Source organism: Cebus imitator, unplaced genomic scaffold (genome assembly GCF_001604975.1).
Source record: "Cebus imitator isolate Cc_AM_T3 unplaced genomic scaffold, Cebus_imitator-1.0 Scaffold15, whole genome shotgun sequence".
NCBI classification, from domain to species: Eukaryota; Metazoa; Chordata; class Mammalia; order Primates; family Cebidae; genus Cebus; species Cebus imitator.
The window spans coordinates 2,967,517-2,980,403 of NW_016107330.1; the positions used below are offsets into that span (position 1 = coordinate 2,967,517).

At 51.3% G+C, this 12,887-nt stretch overlaps 1 protein-coding gene across 2 annotated transcripts in view; it reads left to right on the forward strand.

The window, feature by feature from the left end:
- Positions 1 to 4,905: 4,905 nt before the first annotated feature.
- The window catches only part of LOC108286425 (angiotensin II receptor associated protein), a 19,053-nt gene continuing 11,071 nt past the window's right edge, over positions 4,906 to 12,887 (forward strand). The window contains exon 1 of one of the 2 annotated variants that reach the window (XM_037729763.1): positions 4,906 to 5,051. The gene's annotated coding sequence lies outside the window, so the exon portion shown is untranslated. The remainder of the gene's footprint in view (positions 5,052 to 12,887) is intronic. The other variant, XM_037729757.1, reaches the window with a different exon arrangement.

The window sequence follows — 12,887 nt, forward strand, 5'->3', positions numbered from 1 at the left end:
TGGGATTACAGGCATGCGCCACCATGCCCAGCTGATTTTTTGTATTTTTAGTAGAGACGGGGTTTCACCATGTTGACCAGGATGGTCTCGATCTCTTGACCTCATGATCCACCTGCCTCGGCCTCCCAAAGTGCTGGGATTACAGGCGTGAGCCACCGCGCCCGGCTTTCTTTCTTTCTTTTTTGTTTTTTTTTGAGACAGGGTCTCACTCCATCGCCCAGGCTGGAGTGCAGGGTTCAATCTTGGCTCACTGCAACCTCCACCTCCCGGGTTCAAACAATTCCCTCAGCCTCTCAAGTAGCTGGGATTACAGGCGCCCACCACCATGCCCAGCTAATTTTTGTATTTTTAATAGAGACAGCGTTTCACCATATTGGCTAGGCTAGTCTTGAACTCCTGACCTCAAGTTATCCACCTGCCTCAACCTCTCAAAGCGCTACGATTATAGGCGTGAGCCACCGCGCCCAGCCCACTATGAAGCACGTTCACACTGTCTGCCACATGATAACGACTGTTGGGGCTCAGTAAATGTCACCCCAATATCTGGCGCTTTGGCATGCTAAGTACTGTGAACTAAAGATTGGAGGCCTCAAAAGCAAGGTCTCTGTGACTGCCTCCTGACCTCCTGTGTCTAGCCCCTTCCTCTCCCCTGAGGCAGATACAGAACAAGAATTCTTCCTTTGGCAGGGGGCGTGGTGGCTCAAGTTTGTAATCCCAGCACTTTGGGAGGCCAAGGCAGGTGGATCACTTGAGCCCAGGAGTTTGAGACCAGCCTGGGCAACATGGCAAAAACCCATCTGTATTAAAAATATAAAAATTAGCCGGGCACGGTGGCGGGCGCCTGTAATCCCAGCTACTCGGGAGGCTGAGGCACGAGAATTGCTTGAACCTGGGAGGTAAGTTTGCAGTGAGCCCACATAGCAAAAAAAATCCACTGGGCTCAGCCTCTCAAAGTGTTAGGATTACGGGTGTGAGCCACTGTAAATGGCCTGTTTTGCATTTTCTCCTGACAAAGTGATCACAATTTCATTATATACCTAAAGGCTTGGATTAAATCCTTCTAGAATCTGGAGTATACGGGAAATGTTTTTTAAAAGGAAATTGATCAGGCCGGGTGCAGTGGCTCATGCCTGAAATCCCAGCACTTTGGGAAGCCGAGGTGAGCGGATCACCTGAGATCAGAAGTTTGAGGCCAGCCTGGCCAGCATGGCAAAACCCCATCTCTACTAAAAATACAAAAATCAGCAGGGCATGGTGGCACACGCCTGTAATCCCAGCTACTCAGGAGGCTGAGGCAGGAGAGTCGCTTGAACCCAGGAGACATAGGTTGCGATGAGCTGAGATCTCACCACTATACTCCATCCTGGGCGACAGAGTGAGACTCCACCTCAAAAAAAAAAACAAAACTGATAAATAATAACAACATAATATTCTAATATTGACCACTTGCTGAGAAATTACACTCTTCTAAGTACTTTACTAATTAGAATAATTAATTACCAATAATGAACTAATAATAATAGCAACCAGTCCTAAATCACACTGGATGTAGCCATTTGGCTGGTCTCTAATTTACCCACTCTTCATTACAATGGCGGATGTTGGATGGCCCTTCCCCCTAGACTGGGGGATCTGTGCCTCCTAAGGGGGCAGTAAGTTAGGCTTATGGGCCCTGCAACCTTCAAACTGTCCTCATCCATCCAGAGAAACCCTTTCGTTGGATCTGGAGAGACTATGGGTCTTGAGTTATATATATATAATATATTATATAATATAATATATATATTTTATATATATATTATATAATATAATATATATATTTTCTTTCTTTTTTCTTTCTGAGGTGGAGTCTTGCTCTGCTGTCTAGGCTGGAGTGCAGTGGCTCACTGCAACCTCCGCCTCCGGGGTTCAAGCGATTCTCCTGCCTCAGCCTCCCAAGCAGCTGGGATTACAGACACCCATCAACATACCTGGCTAATTTTTGTATTTTTAGTAGAGACGGGGTTTCACCATGTTGGTCAGGCTGGTCTTGAACTCCTGACCTCATGATCCGCCCGCCTCGGCTTCCCACCGTGCTGGGATCACAGGCATGAGCCACTGCACTCGGCATGGATCTTGATATTATCCAAAGACTCACCCAGGCAGTTTTGTGGGTTCCCACCTGGTTTCCCCCATCCTAGGAACAAGACCAAGCACTCAGGTGTACCCTGAAGGTGTCCATACGCAGGTGACACTAACAGAAGCTGATGTTCTCTAAAGGAAAGGTGACGTTGGGAAGGGCCTGGAGGTAGGGTGGATTAATGTTCTTGTTGGGGTGTGGTGGGGGGTGCGGTGGTCAACAATCTTTAAAAGAAGGGCTAGGTGAGGCAAGAGACAGCCTTTTCTTTCCTCATGCACAATTAGGGGAGGAATTTCTTGTAGCTTTTCAGCTAGAGTTTTCTAAAACTTTTGGTATGCTGATTAAAGTGGGCTCCTATCAATTTGGCTCCTCAGGTTTTTTTTTTTTTTTTTTTTTTTTTTGAGCCAAGGTCTCACTCTGTCGCCCAGGCTAGAGTGCAGTGGCATGATCTCAGCTCACTGCAGCCTCCCGGTTCAAGCGATTGTCCTGCCTCAGAATCCCGAGTAGCTGGGACTACAGGCATGCGCCACCATGCCCTGCTAATTTTTGTATTTTTAGTAGAGACAGGATTTCACCATGTTGGCCAGGCTGGTCTCAAACTCCCAAGCTCAAGTGATCCGCCCACCTTGGCCTCCCAAAGTGCTGGGATAACAGGCTTGAGCTACTTCGCCCAGCCTCCTCGTGTGTTGGTAATAACAACAAAAGCTTGTGTGTCCTGCCCATTTACTAAGTGCCAGGCACTGTTCTCTCCTAGACCAAACCATAGTTGCACTCCTCTGAGTCCTCCCCTTGACTAGCCCTTGACCTTGAACTTCTGTGTCTTCCTGTCCTTGCTGGGCCTGAGTCTGCATAAACCAGTTTCAGCAAGAGTCCTGCTAAGTTAGGGAGAACTCCCCGATCCTCGATGTCTCCTCCTAGGAATCTTCCATCCCCTGGCTCTCTCACTCTGCTCTTTGATTTAACAAATCCAACCTTGGTCCTTGTTGTATTCCGAGTTGAGCCCAAACCCTCAACCCATGGCAATAACCCTACTGTAGGGTCCGGCCCTACAGGGTTCTGTGAGCCGCTCCCACCTCGTGAGAAGATGAGAAATTGTAGAAATAAAAGACACAAGACACAGAGATAGAGAAAAGAGAGTTTGGGCCCAGGGATCCACTGCTACCCAAATCGCAGAGACGACAAGTGGCCCCGAATGCCGGGACGCTCTCACTTTTATTGAGTTGCAAATCTGGGGGCAGGGTAGGTAGGGCGTGGTCTTGGTGGTCGGAGACTGGGGGCAGGGTGGATAGGACGTGGCAGTGACAGGGTCAAGTACATCATGTGTCATTCAGGTAAGGGCTCAGGAATTTCTGGCACCCGAAGTGAAGTAAGGAGTATAATGCATCAGCACCTTTTCCATACTTATCAAGAACTAAAACATGAAGACTTATATACTATTACTGATTATCTTTTCTAAGAAAAAAGGAACCAGGTGCAGAAGTAGAACGTGAGAGTAGCCATGGAACGTGACCACTGAAGCACAGCATCACATGGAGACAGTTAAGCCCCTGGATGTCTGTGGGCTTCCCCAACAGCCGTCAGGCCTACCACAAGAGCTTGGAGAAGCAGAGTTTTCTCCAAACTTCCCCAAGAAGGAGATGTCTCGACCATTTTGGACGTCTCCTTCCCTAGCTGGCTAAACAGCGGGCGCTTTCCCAACGCTGGCGCTGCCGCAAAGCCGAGGCGCCCTCCAGCAGCCTTTATGCGGGCGTGACAGAGGGCTTAGAGCATCTTGCCTTAGTGTCATTCATTTCACAACGTCACCCCAGGTTCACACTTCCGACCTGAGAGGCATTAGTAAAAGAATTAAGATCACCTATGAATAACTAAGATCACATATGAATAACTAATCACTACTAGGGTTATATATATATATATATATATATATGTTTTTTTGTTTTTTTTTTTTTCTTGAGACGGAGTTTCGCTCTTGTTACTCAGGCTGGAGTGCAACGGCGCGATCTCGGCTCACCGCAACCTCCGCCTCCTGGGTTCAGGCAATTCTCCTGCGTCAGACTCCTGAGTAGCTGGGATTACAGGCACGCACCACCATGCCCAGCTGAATTTTTGTATTTTTTAAATAGAGATGGGGGTTTCACCATGTTGACCAGGATGGTCTCGATCTCTTGACCTCGTGATCCACCCGCCTCGGCCTCCCTAAGTGCTGGGATTACAGGCGTGAGCCACCGCGCCCGGCCCCAAGGTTATATTTCTAGTTGCTTTCTTCTTCATTATTTATATGGAAATAGGCTGAGGCCTTTTGCTCCCGCCTCTGCGCTTATGGGATGTCCCCGCTACACCCTACAGCAAGTCTTCAACAGTACTGGTTTAACAAATTGTCCCCAAAACGTTTTCTTTAACAACAGCGATTAGCTCATTTAATCCTCACAAGGATCACATGAGGTAGGTATCCTAAATAACCCATTTACACAGGGAAGTGGGGAGGAGAGGGTGTCCCCAGGGATGAGGCACAAGCTGTTGCCACATCAGCACTTCGCGCCGGGACGGTCCCCCAGTTGTCCTGGCTGCAGGCAGTCCCATCAGCCCGCCTCCTGGGATATTTGCCAGACAGGAAACGCCCTGAGGGACAGAAACTCCCAACTCCCCTCCGCTCCACCCCGGCCCCAGGTACTGCCTGGGCGGCGGCGGGAGCCTGAAGCCGGGGGAAGGCGCGCGCTGCCGACGCCGTCTCCTAGCAACGGGCGGCGGTCACGTGACCCGCCCGAGCCCGCTTCACGTGGTCTGGAGCTGTGCTGGGGTTGGAGTCTCGGCAAAGGGCGGGGCGGGACCAGGGAAGTTTGTTCCCCGAGTTCGGAGCCCAGGAGCCCTAGCTGCTGCCGCGCAGGAGCCCTCGGCCTGGGTCCGGATGGAGCTGCCTGCGGTGAACCTGAAGGTGGCGACGGGCGGGGCGGGGTCCCCTTTGCGGGAGGGGGTGGGACATTTGCATTTTCCAGGAAGGTAGGAGGACCGAGGGATGGGAGGGAGAAAGGGAAGGTACAGACCCCAGGAGAGAAGGAGGTGGGCAGGCAAGCCACAGCAGGAAGAAGGATCCAGGCACAGGCCGGCAGGGCGACGCAGAGGGGCCGTTGGAGGTGGCGTGGCAGGGCAGGGCTAGGGCTGTCCCCTCCCAGACTCAGACCCTCCAGCGGGCAGGGCCGGTCCCCACGTGCTGTGGCCCACACGCCCAGAATTCCCCTGGAGGAGGAGGAGGAAGGCGCGCGGGAGGGGCTTGGAGGCGGCTCACCTCCCTGGCGCGGGGACAGGGGTGGGCCTATCCCCGGGTCCCAGCACCGTCCCGGGAGCCTCCTCCTATGCTAAATCGGGTTAAGGAAATCAAATGTTCCCAAACAATTCGTTTTATAAAGTTTACACATCCAGCGCCCTTACTTCATAATCAAGAAGCACGAACTCCAACAGAAATTACTTAAAAGCAGAAAACCCCAACTTTGTGCACTTGGGAAAACTCTGCAGGGCTTCCTGGGGTGTCTTCATTTCCCGGGTCTGGGTGCCAGCGGCTGTTCTCCTTTTTCTCCCCGCCCAGCCCCACCGCCCCCGTGTCTGGGCTCTGCATTACTGGGGCTAGGGGCTTTAAGTTTGGTCAGGAAGATGTGGACCTTGAGCCAAACCGGCCATTTTGGGTCCTAGTGCACCCTCCTTTGAGGCAATATCCAGGAATGTCTCTTACTCATGAGTGACAAAACATTTAGCACCCTGTTGGTGTCTGGGACTAAAGGAACCTGAGAGATAGATGGTTACAAAACAGTGGCTTAGTACACGTTTATTATTACACAACATCTGTGCTATGACTTGCCATGGACACATTTCCCTTCCTTTTTTATCGAGACTGAGTTTCACTGTTGTTGCCCAGGCTGGAGTGCAATGGCATGATCTCAGCTCACTGCAGCCTTCGCCTCCCAGGTCCAAGCGATTCTCCTGCCTCAGCCTCCCAAGTAGCTGGGATTACAGGTGCCCACTACCATGCCCGGCTAATTTTTGTACTTTTAGTAGAGATGGGGCTTTGTCATTTTGGCCAGGCTGGTCTCGAACTCCTGACCTCAGGTGATCCACCTGCCTCAGCCTCCCACAGTGCTGGGATTACAGGCCTGAGCCACCATGCCAGCCACATTTCCCTTCTTAATCATACTTGCTTCAGCAAACCTTCCTGAAGCGTCCAGTCAACAGCGGAGGGGAGAGATGGCCGGCGCAAGGGAATGGGTTTGTGTGGAACGTTCAGCTGGGAAGAAATTTAGATGACAGCAACTGAGATTTGTTGGTATCAGTACTCACTCTATCCCAGGCAAGGTGCGGTTAACACCAACTGCCTTTTCTCTGATTAGGGATGTGCTTAAAATAATTGCTAAGAGAGGATCAGGTGAGGGCGGTGGGAGAGACAGAGCTCTCATTTATGGGCGTCTGTGGTGTGCCAGGTTATTTATTTAATCAAGGTAACCTTATGAGAAAGCTGATACAGTCATCTTTTTACAGATGAGCAAACTTCAGCTCAGATTGGGTAAGTTGCCAAGGTCCCACAGGGAGTAAGTGTCAGTGTCAGTATTTGAACTCACAGGGATCACACTCCAGGGCCAGGTCCTTTCTGGGGTACCAGCTTACTCAGGGCTGACTTTGACCTCGGCTGTTTGTGTCCTTTGGGAGGGCTTAGTCTATCTGAGGTTTTTTTTTGAATAACTTTTTGGGCCTGACAGGCTAAGCGCATCCACAGGTATGAGCTATGCTGGCTTTCTGTATCCAGGATGAAAAGGCTGGTCCTTCCCTTGACTTGGCACATGAGACCCCCCTGTCTCCAAGGGTCTTGGCCACTACCAGTCAGAGACAACTAAGTGCTGGGAGGCCCTAAGGGATCAGGGTTGCCAGGTCATGTATAGAATCTCCTATACATTACCAGGTGAACTTGAATTTCAGATCAACAACAATCAGATTTTTTATATGAGTATGTCTCAGGCAATATGTGGGACATATTAACAAATTATTCATGATCTGATACTGGAAATTAACTGGGTGTTCTCTATTTTTTTTTTTTTTTGAGACAGAGTCTCGCTCTGTCACCCAGGCTGGAGTGCAGTGGTGCGATCTCAGCTCACTACAACCTCCGCCTCCCGGGTTCAAGAGATTCTCCTGCCTCAGCCTCCTGAGTAGCTGGGACTACAGGCACATGCCACCATGCTCTGCTAATTTTTGTATTTTTAGTAGAGATGGGATTTCACCATGTTGGTGAGGCTGGTCTCAAACTCCTGACCTCATCATCTGCCCACCTTGGCCTCCCAAAGTGCTGGGATTACAGGTGTAAGCCACACCTTGCCCAGCCTGGTGTTCTGTATTTTTGTTTGCTGAATCTGGCCACACTGTGGAGGGCAGCTGTTGACTCCTTGCTTGCAGACACTTAGGGGATGTTCTGAGATCAGAGCCCTTCAGGAGCTGGGGCACTGCTCCCTGTGGCCTGCGCTCCCTGCCACTCCATCATTTCGTATATTCCTCGGTTAATGGCTGCATGCCCGCTTCTGCCCAGCTCAGCCAGAGTGGGCAGTGGTGCCAGGTGAGAAGAAACAGCTGCCCCAGGCCCTTTGCTCACAGGGCTGCCCCTGACCGAGCCCTGTCCACGCCTCCTGAAGCCAGGTCCTGAGCTGCAGAAATGATATTGTGATGAGCTTAGAAACGACTGGACTTGGATTCTGAGGACTTGTGAGAAGAGGACCTTGGGAGGAGGATCCGGTGGTCTAGGCGGTAGTTTAGCATTGGGGTTAAGAACTCGGGAATGAGGACTGCTGGGATGGAGGTGACTTCCTGGCAGGCACTGTGTTGAGTGCTTCCCGTGCCTCTCCACCTCCCTGTACCACTGGATCCACACAGCGGCACTGAACCAGGCATTATTACCCTGCTTTACAGAACAGCAAACAGCTGTTCTGAGAGTCAGGTGATTTGCCCAAGGTCACTGGGTTCTTTTTTTTTTTTTTTGAGACTGAGTCTTGCCCTGTTGCCCACACTGGAGCGCAATGGCACGATCTTGGCTCACTGCAACCTCTGCCTCCCGGTTCAAGTGATTCTCCTGCCTCAGCCTCCTGAGAAACTGGGGTTACAGGCTCATGCTACCATGCCCAGCTAATTTTTTTATCCTCAGTAGAGATGGGGTTTCACCATGTTGGCCAGGCTGGTGTCGAACTCCTGACCTCGTGTTCCGTCTGCCTGGGCCTCCCAAAGTGCTGGGATTACAGGCATGAGCCACTGCACCCGGCCCAAGGTCACCAGGTTCTAAAGTCATGGAGCCAGTCAAATCCACCTGTTTGTCTCCAGTACCCGTGAAGTTAACTGCTACACGACTCTGCCTCCCATCTATGGCAGCCCTGACTGGTGTCCCTGGGCCCCGGCGACCCTGGGGGATCTCACTAGCGCATGTAACGGGCCACCAAGTGTTTGCACAGGACTGGTAGTATATTCCATTTCTGAGAAGTCCTACCCCACCATGGGTTCTCTAGTGGCAAACAAAGGGTTCAAGTCTTGGTGTGCATGGCCTGTTGGTTTCTCTTCAGCCTTTCCTTCTCCAGGTTAGACTTCCTCATTTCCATCCGCCCTCTCTGGCTCTCCTAGATCCTGACAGGGTAGCACAGTAGTTAGAGCACAGGCTTTTGGGGCAGGCAGGTCTGCGTTCAAGGCCTTGAGTAGGTTTCTGTGTGTCCTTGAGTAGGTTTCTGAACCTCTCTCAGTATCTGCTTTTTCATTGTAAAAAGAAGATAAATACAGTCCCTACCTCCTAGGATGATGGATCCCATGGTCCAGGAGGTAGTGTAGAATTAGGGTTAAAAATTCAGGCCAGGCCTGGAGTGGTGGCTCATGCCTATCATCTCAGCACTTTAGGAGGCCGAGGCAGGTGGATCACTTGAGGTCAGGAGTTCAAGACCAGCCTGGCCAACATGATGAAACCCCATCTCTACTAAAAATACAAAAATTAACCAGATGTGGTGGTGCTCGCCTGTAGTCCCAGCTACTCAGGAGGCTGAGGCACCAAGGATCACTTGAACCCGGGAAGCAGAGGTCGCAGTGAGCCGAGATCATGCCATGGCACTCCAACCTGGGTGACAGAGCAAGACTCTGTCTCATAAAACAAACAAACAAAAACTCTGGCTGGGTAGATCGATTCTGACTTTGCATCTGGGCTCTGTTGTTTATAAGCTTTATGAACTGGGCCAATTTACTTCATCTCTCAGAGCCTCAGTTCTACATACAGTTACTCAGATGACCTGAGTTAAGTGCAGTGCAGTGTAGACGCAGGGTAGGCAGGCGCTTGTCAGTAGCAGGAATGGCTGCTGTTGTTGACGTTACAGAATCCCGGTCCCACATAGGTACTTACAGTTAGTAAGCAGATACGTAGTGACCGTCCAGATAGATGCCTGTCTCTGACGGTTGAGCCACCCCCGTGGGACAAACGGTACGCCTCCATTTCGCAGAGAAAGTGCCTGAGGCCTTGGTGCCTGGACCAGCACCCGCCTCTCCTATTCCTAACAGCATCCGGGGACTTCCTGCTGCCTCGGCCCATTGACCCCTGTCTGGGAAGGATCTGGCGACCCTCCCCTGGACTGAGCACTGTAGCGAGGGTCCCGGAGCTCGTCCTTCTTGCGCAGCCGGTAATGGCCCTGGCACTGCCTTCCATTTAGCTCGGGCCCCTCCCCTGCTTCCAGCTCCTCTTTCAGGCAGTACCAAAGAATCCTTGTCTCATTGGCTACCAGGAGGCTCCCTCAGGGCCAGCAGACAGTGCTTTTGTCCTGACAGTTACTGGCCCCTGCTTCCCTGGGCTGCCAGGCTGGTTTGGCTCAGTTTCTCCCTGGAGGCTTCCTGCACATTAAGGCTTCTCTGGGTGTCCTCCTGTTACAAAGATGAAGAAACTGAGGCAGGGGAGGCTTAGGCTTTGGTACATTTCTTTTCCCAGGGGCTTAAGGGAAGCAATCAAATGGTGCTAACTTTCTTTCTTTTCTTTTTTTCTTGAGACGGAGTTTCACTCTTGTTGCCCAGGCTGGAGTGGAGTGCAATGGTGTGATCTCAGCTCACTGCAACCTCCACCTCCCGGGTTCAAGCGATTCTCCTGCCTCAGCCTCCCAAGTAGCTGGGACTACAGGTGCCCACCACCATGCCCAGCTAACTTTTTTGGTATTTTTAGTAGAGATGGGGTTTTGTTATGTTGGCCAGGCTGGTCGTGAACTCCGGACCTCCACCCGCCTCAGCCTCCCAAAGTGCTGGGATTACAGGCGTGAGCCACCGGGCCTGGCCTTTCTTAATATTTATAAAACCAAAGTGAAGTCACGCAGAGGGGGCTGTGTGTGTTCTGAGGATCTGCAGTATTCTAGGTTATATTGTTTTCTTCCCTAGCAGAGATGGCCGAGATGTGGGCCCAGCTGGGCGTTCACTCTGTATTACAGACCCTTCCAGCGCTAGAAGTCTTTATCTTACAGGTTACAAGCATGACCCTTGGGGTACCCTGCGGATGAGTGGCCCCCTGGGACTCAGCTTTTCATGCTATTCTCTCCGGAATAATCCAGGGCTCTGCAGGGCCCATTTATTAAAGACCTACTGTGTGTACAATCTAGGTGTAGGAGCCAGAGCATTGAAAATGAAGATCATTTCTAAAACAGGCCCAGAGTGGGAAGGGTTAGGTGTCGATTTTGGGGAGGAAAGGGGTGATGGGAGCTGCTTCCCCTCTGTCTCCTTCCTTGTTGTCTTCAGGTCTAAGAGCTGGATGTTGGGACCACTGTGGTGCACTTTGCGCTGTGGCCCTCAGCGAGTTCCTTCCTGTCTGTGGTCCAGGATTGACTATCAGACAGAGGGGACAGTGTTAGCTCTGGAGATAAAGATCAGAATTGTCCTCATGCCCAGCCCTGCCCACCCCCAACTTCCTGTCCCTCCCTCCCCCACTCCCCTCACCTTCCACGCCAGCCACACTGGCTTCTATTCAGTTTCCAGAATGTTCCATGCCCCACTTCTGCCACAGAGTGGGTGCCGTCCCTCCTGCTCTAAATGCTCCTCTTTCCCCTCTGCCTCCCCCATCCCTTCCTAAGAGAAGCCCCGACCCCCACCACCCTCCCAGCCTCCCTGCTGTTCAATCAGGTACCCTTTCCTTTGCTATAGCTTTCCTTCAGGATGAGGGTTCACTGCACCTCCATTCCTAGGGCTGAGTGTCTAGTTAGCAACGTCAGTCCTGAGAATGCAGCTCCGAATCTGCTCTGCATACCCCTGACTCCCCAGGGTGGAGGACAAGCAGGTGCCAGTGATGCTGGGTGACATTGTCAATGTTTAAGAAACTTAGCACCATTTGATGACTTCAGGCCCTTGGGAAATGAAATCCATGGAAGACTACACCTCCCCTGCCTCAGTTTCCCCCTTTGTAATGGGGAGAGGCCTAATGGCTGGACAACACAGCCTGGATCTGAATCCTGGCTCTGCCACTGACCTGCTCTGTGGCCTTGGGCAAGGCTTTGGGCCTTTTCTGAGGCCTTGCATCCCTTCCTTCTGAGCCTCAGTTTCTCAGCTGTAAAATGGGGATAATAGGATCTCAGAGGATTGTAAGGATTTAGTTCATTTGTATACAGAAAGTACTTGGAATGGCACCCAGCACATAGGAAGTGCTCAATAGTAGATGAAGGTAGGTAAGGTGATGGTGAAGCTTCCTTCTAGAGCTAGCCTTCTGTAACACACAGACTGGGCCTGGTCAGATCAGAGTCTTGAGATCTCCTCTTTTTTTTTGAGACAGAGTTTTACTCTATCGCCCAGGCTGGAGTGCAGTTGCATGATCTCAGCTCACTGCAACCTCTGCCTCCTGGGTTCAGGCAATTCTCCTGCCTCAGCCTCCTGAGTAGCTGGGATTACAGGCATGCACCACCGTTCCCTGCTAATTTTTTGTATTTTTAATAGAGATGGGGTTTCACCCTGCTGGCCAGGCTGGTTTCGAACTCATGACCTCATGATCCACCCACCTCAGCCTCCCAAAGTGCTGGGATTACAGGCCTGAGCCACCGTGCCTGGCGTGAGGTCTTAAAGTTGGGGCATCTGTTCTAACAGAATAATTTTCCTAGTCTTCTGGAGCTGGGAGAGGAATTTCTTTTGGGCCACAGAGCAGACTTGAATTTCTTTTGGACTCACTTCATACTTGACCTCCCAGGCTCACGTGATTCTGTGCCCAGTGTGAGATCTTCTTAAAGTTGGGTGCATTGGTCCTTACAGAATTATTTTCCTAGTCCTCTGGAGCTGGGAGAGGAATTTCTTTTGGGCCACAGAGCCTTGTGGTTCACTGTGGTCCTGGGCCCTGGAGGTAAAGGTAAAGCATTTCAGCTGCCAGCTCTGGATTTCATCTGGCCCCACATGTGGATATTTCTCACAAGCCCAAACAGTTCCCAGCTGAAGGCCCATGCCCCCAGCAGGAAGATTGGGGCCACTGATTTTGGAGGCGGGTTTGAAATTTAATTCCAGTTTTGCCACTTGCTATCTGTGGAATCTTGATCAACATAATTTATTTCTGAGCCTTGTTTTCTCCTCTGTGAAATGAGGATAATTGTATCTGTCCCAGAGGCTGTTGTGAGGTCCGGATAAGGTCATGTGAGACGGTTGGCATAGGGCCTGGCACATAGTTGGTGTGTAGTCAAGAGTCACTCTTCTAGAAATGATTTTTCCTCCTCTGCCAGAGTTCTTCCCTCCCCTCCCCTCCCCTGTCCCCTCCTCTCCTCTCCCTCTC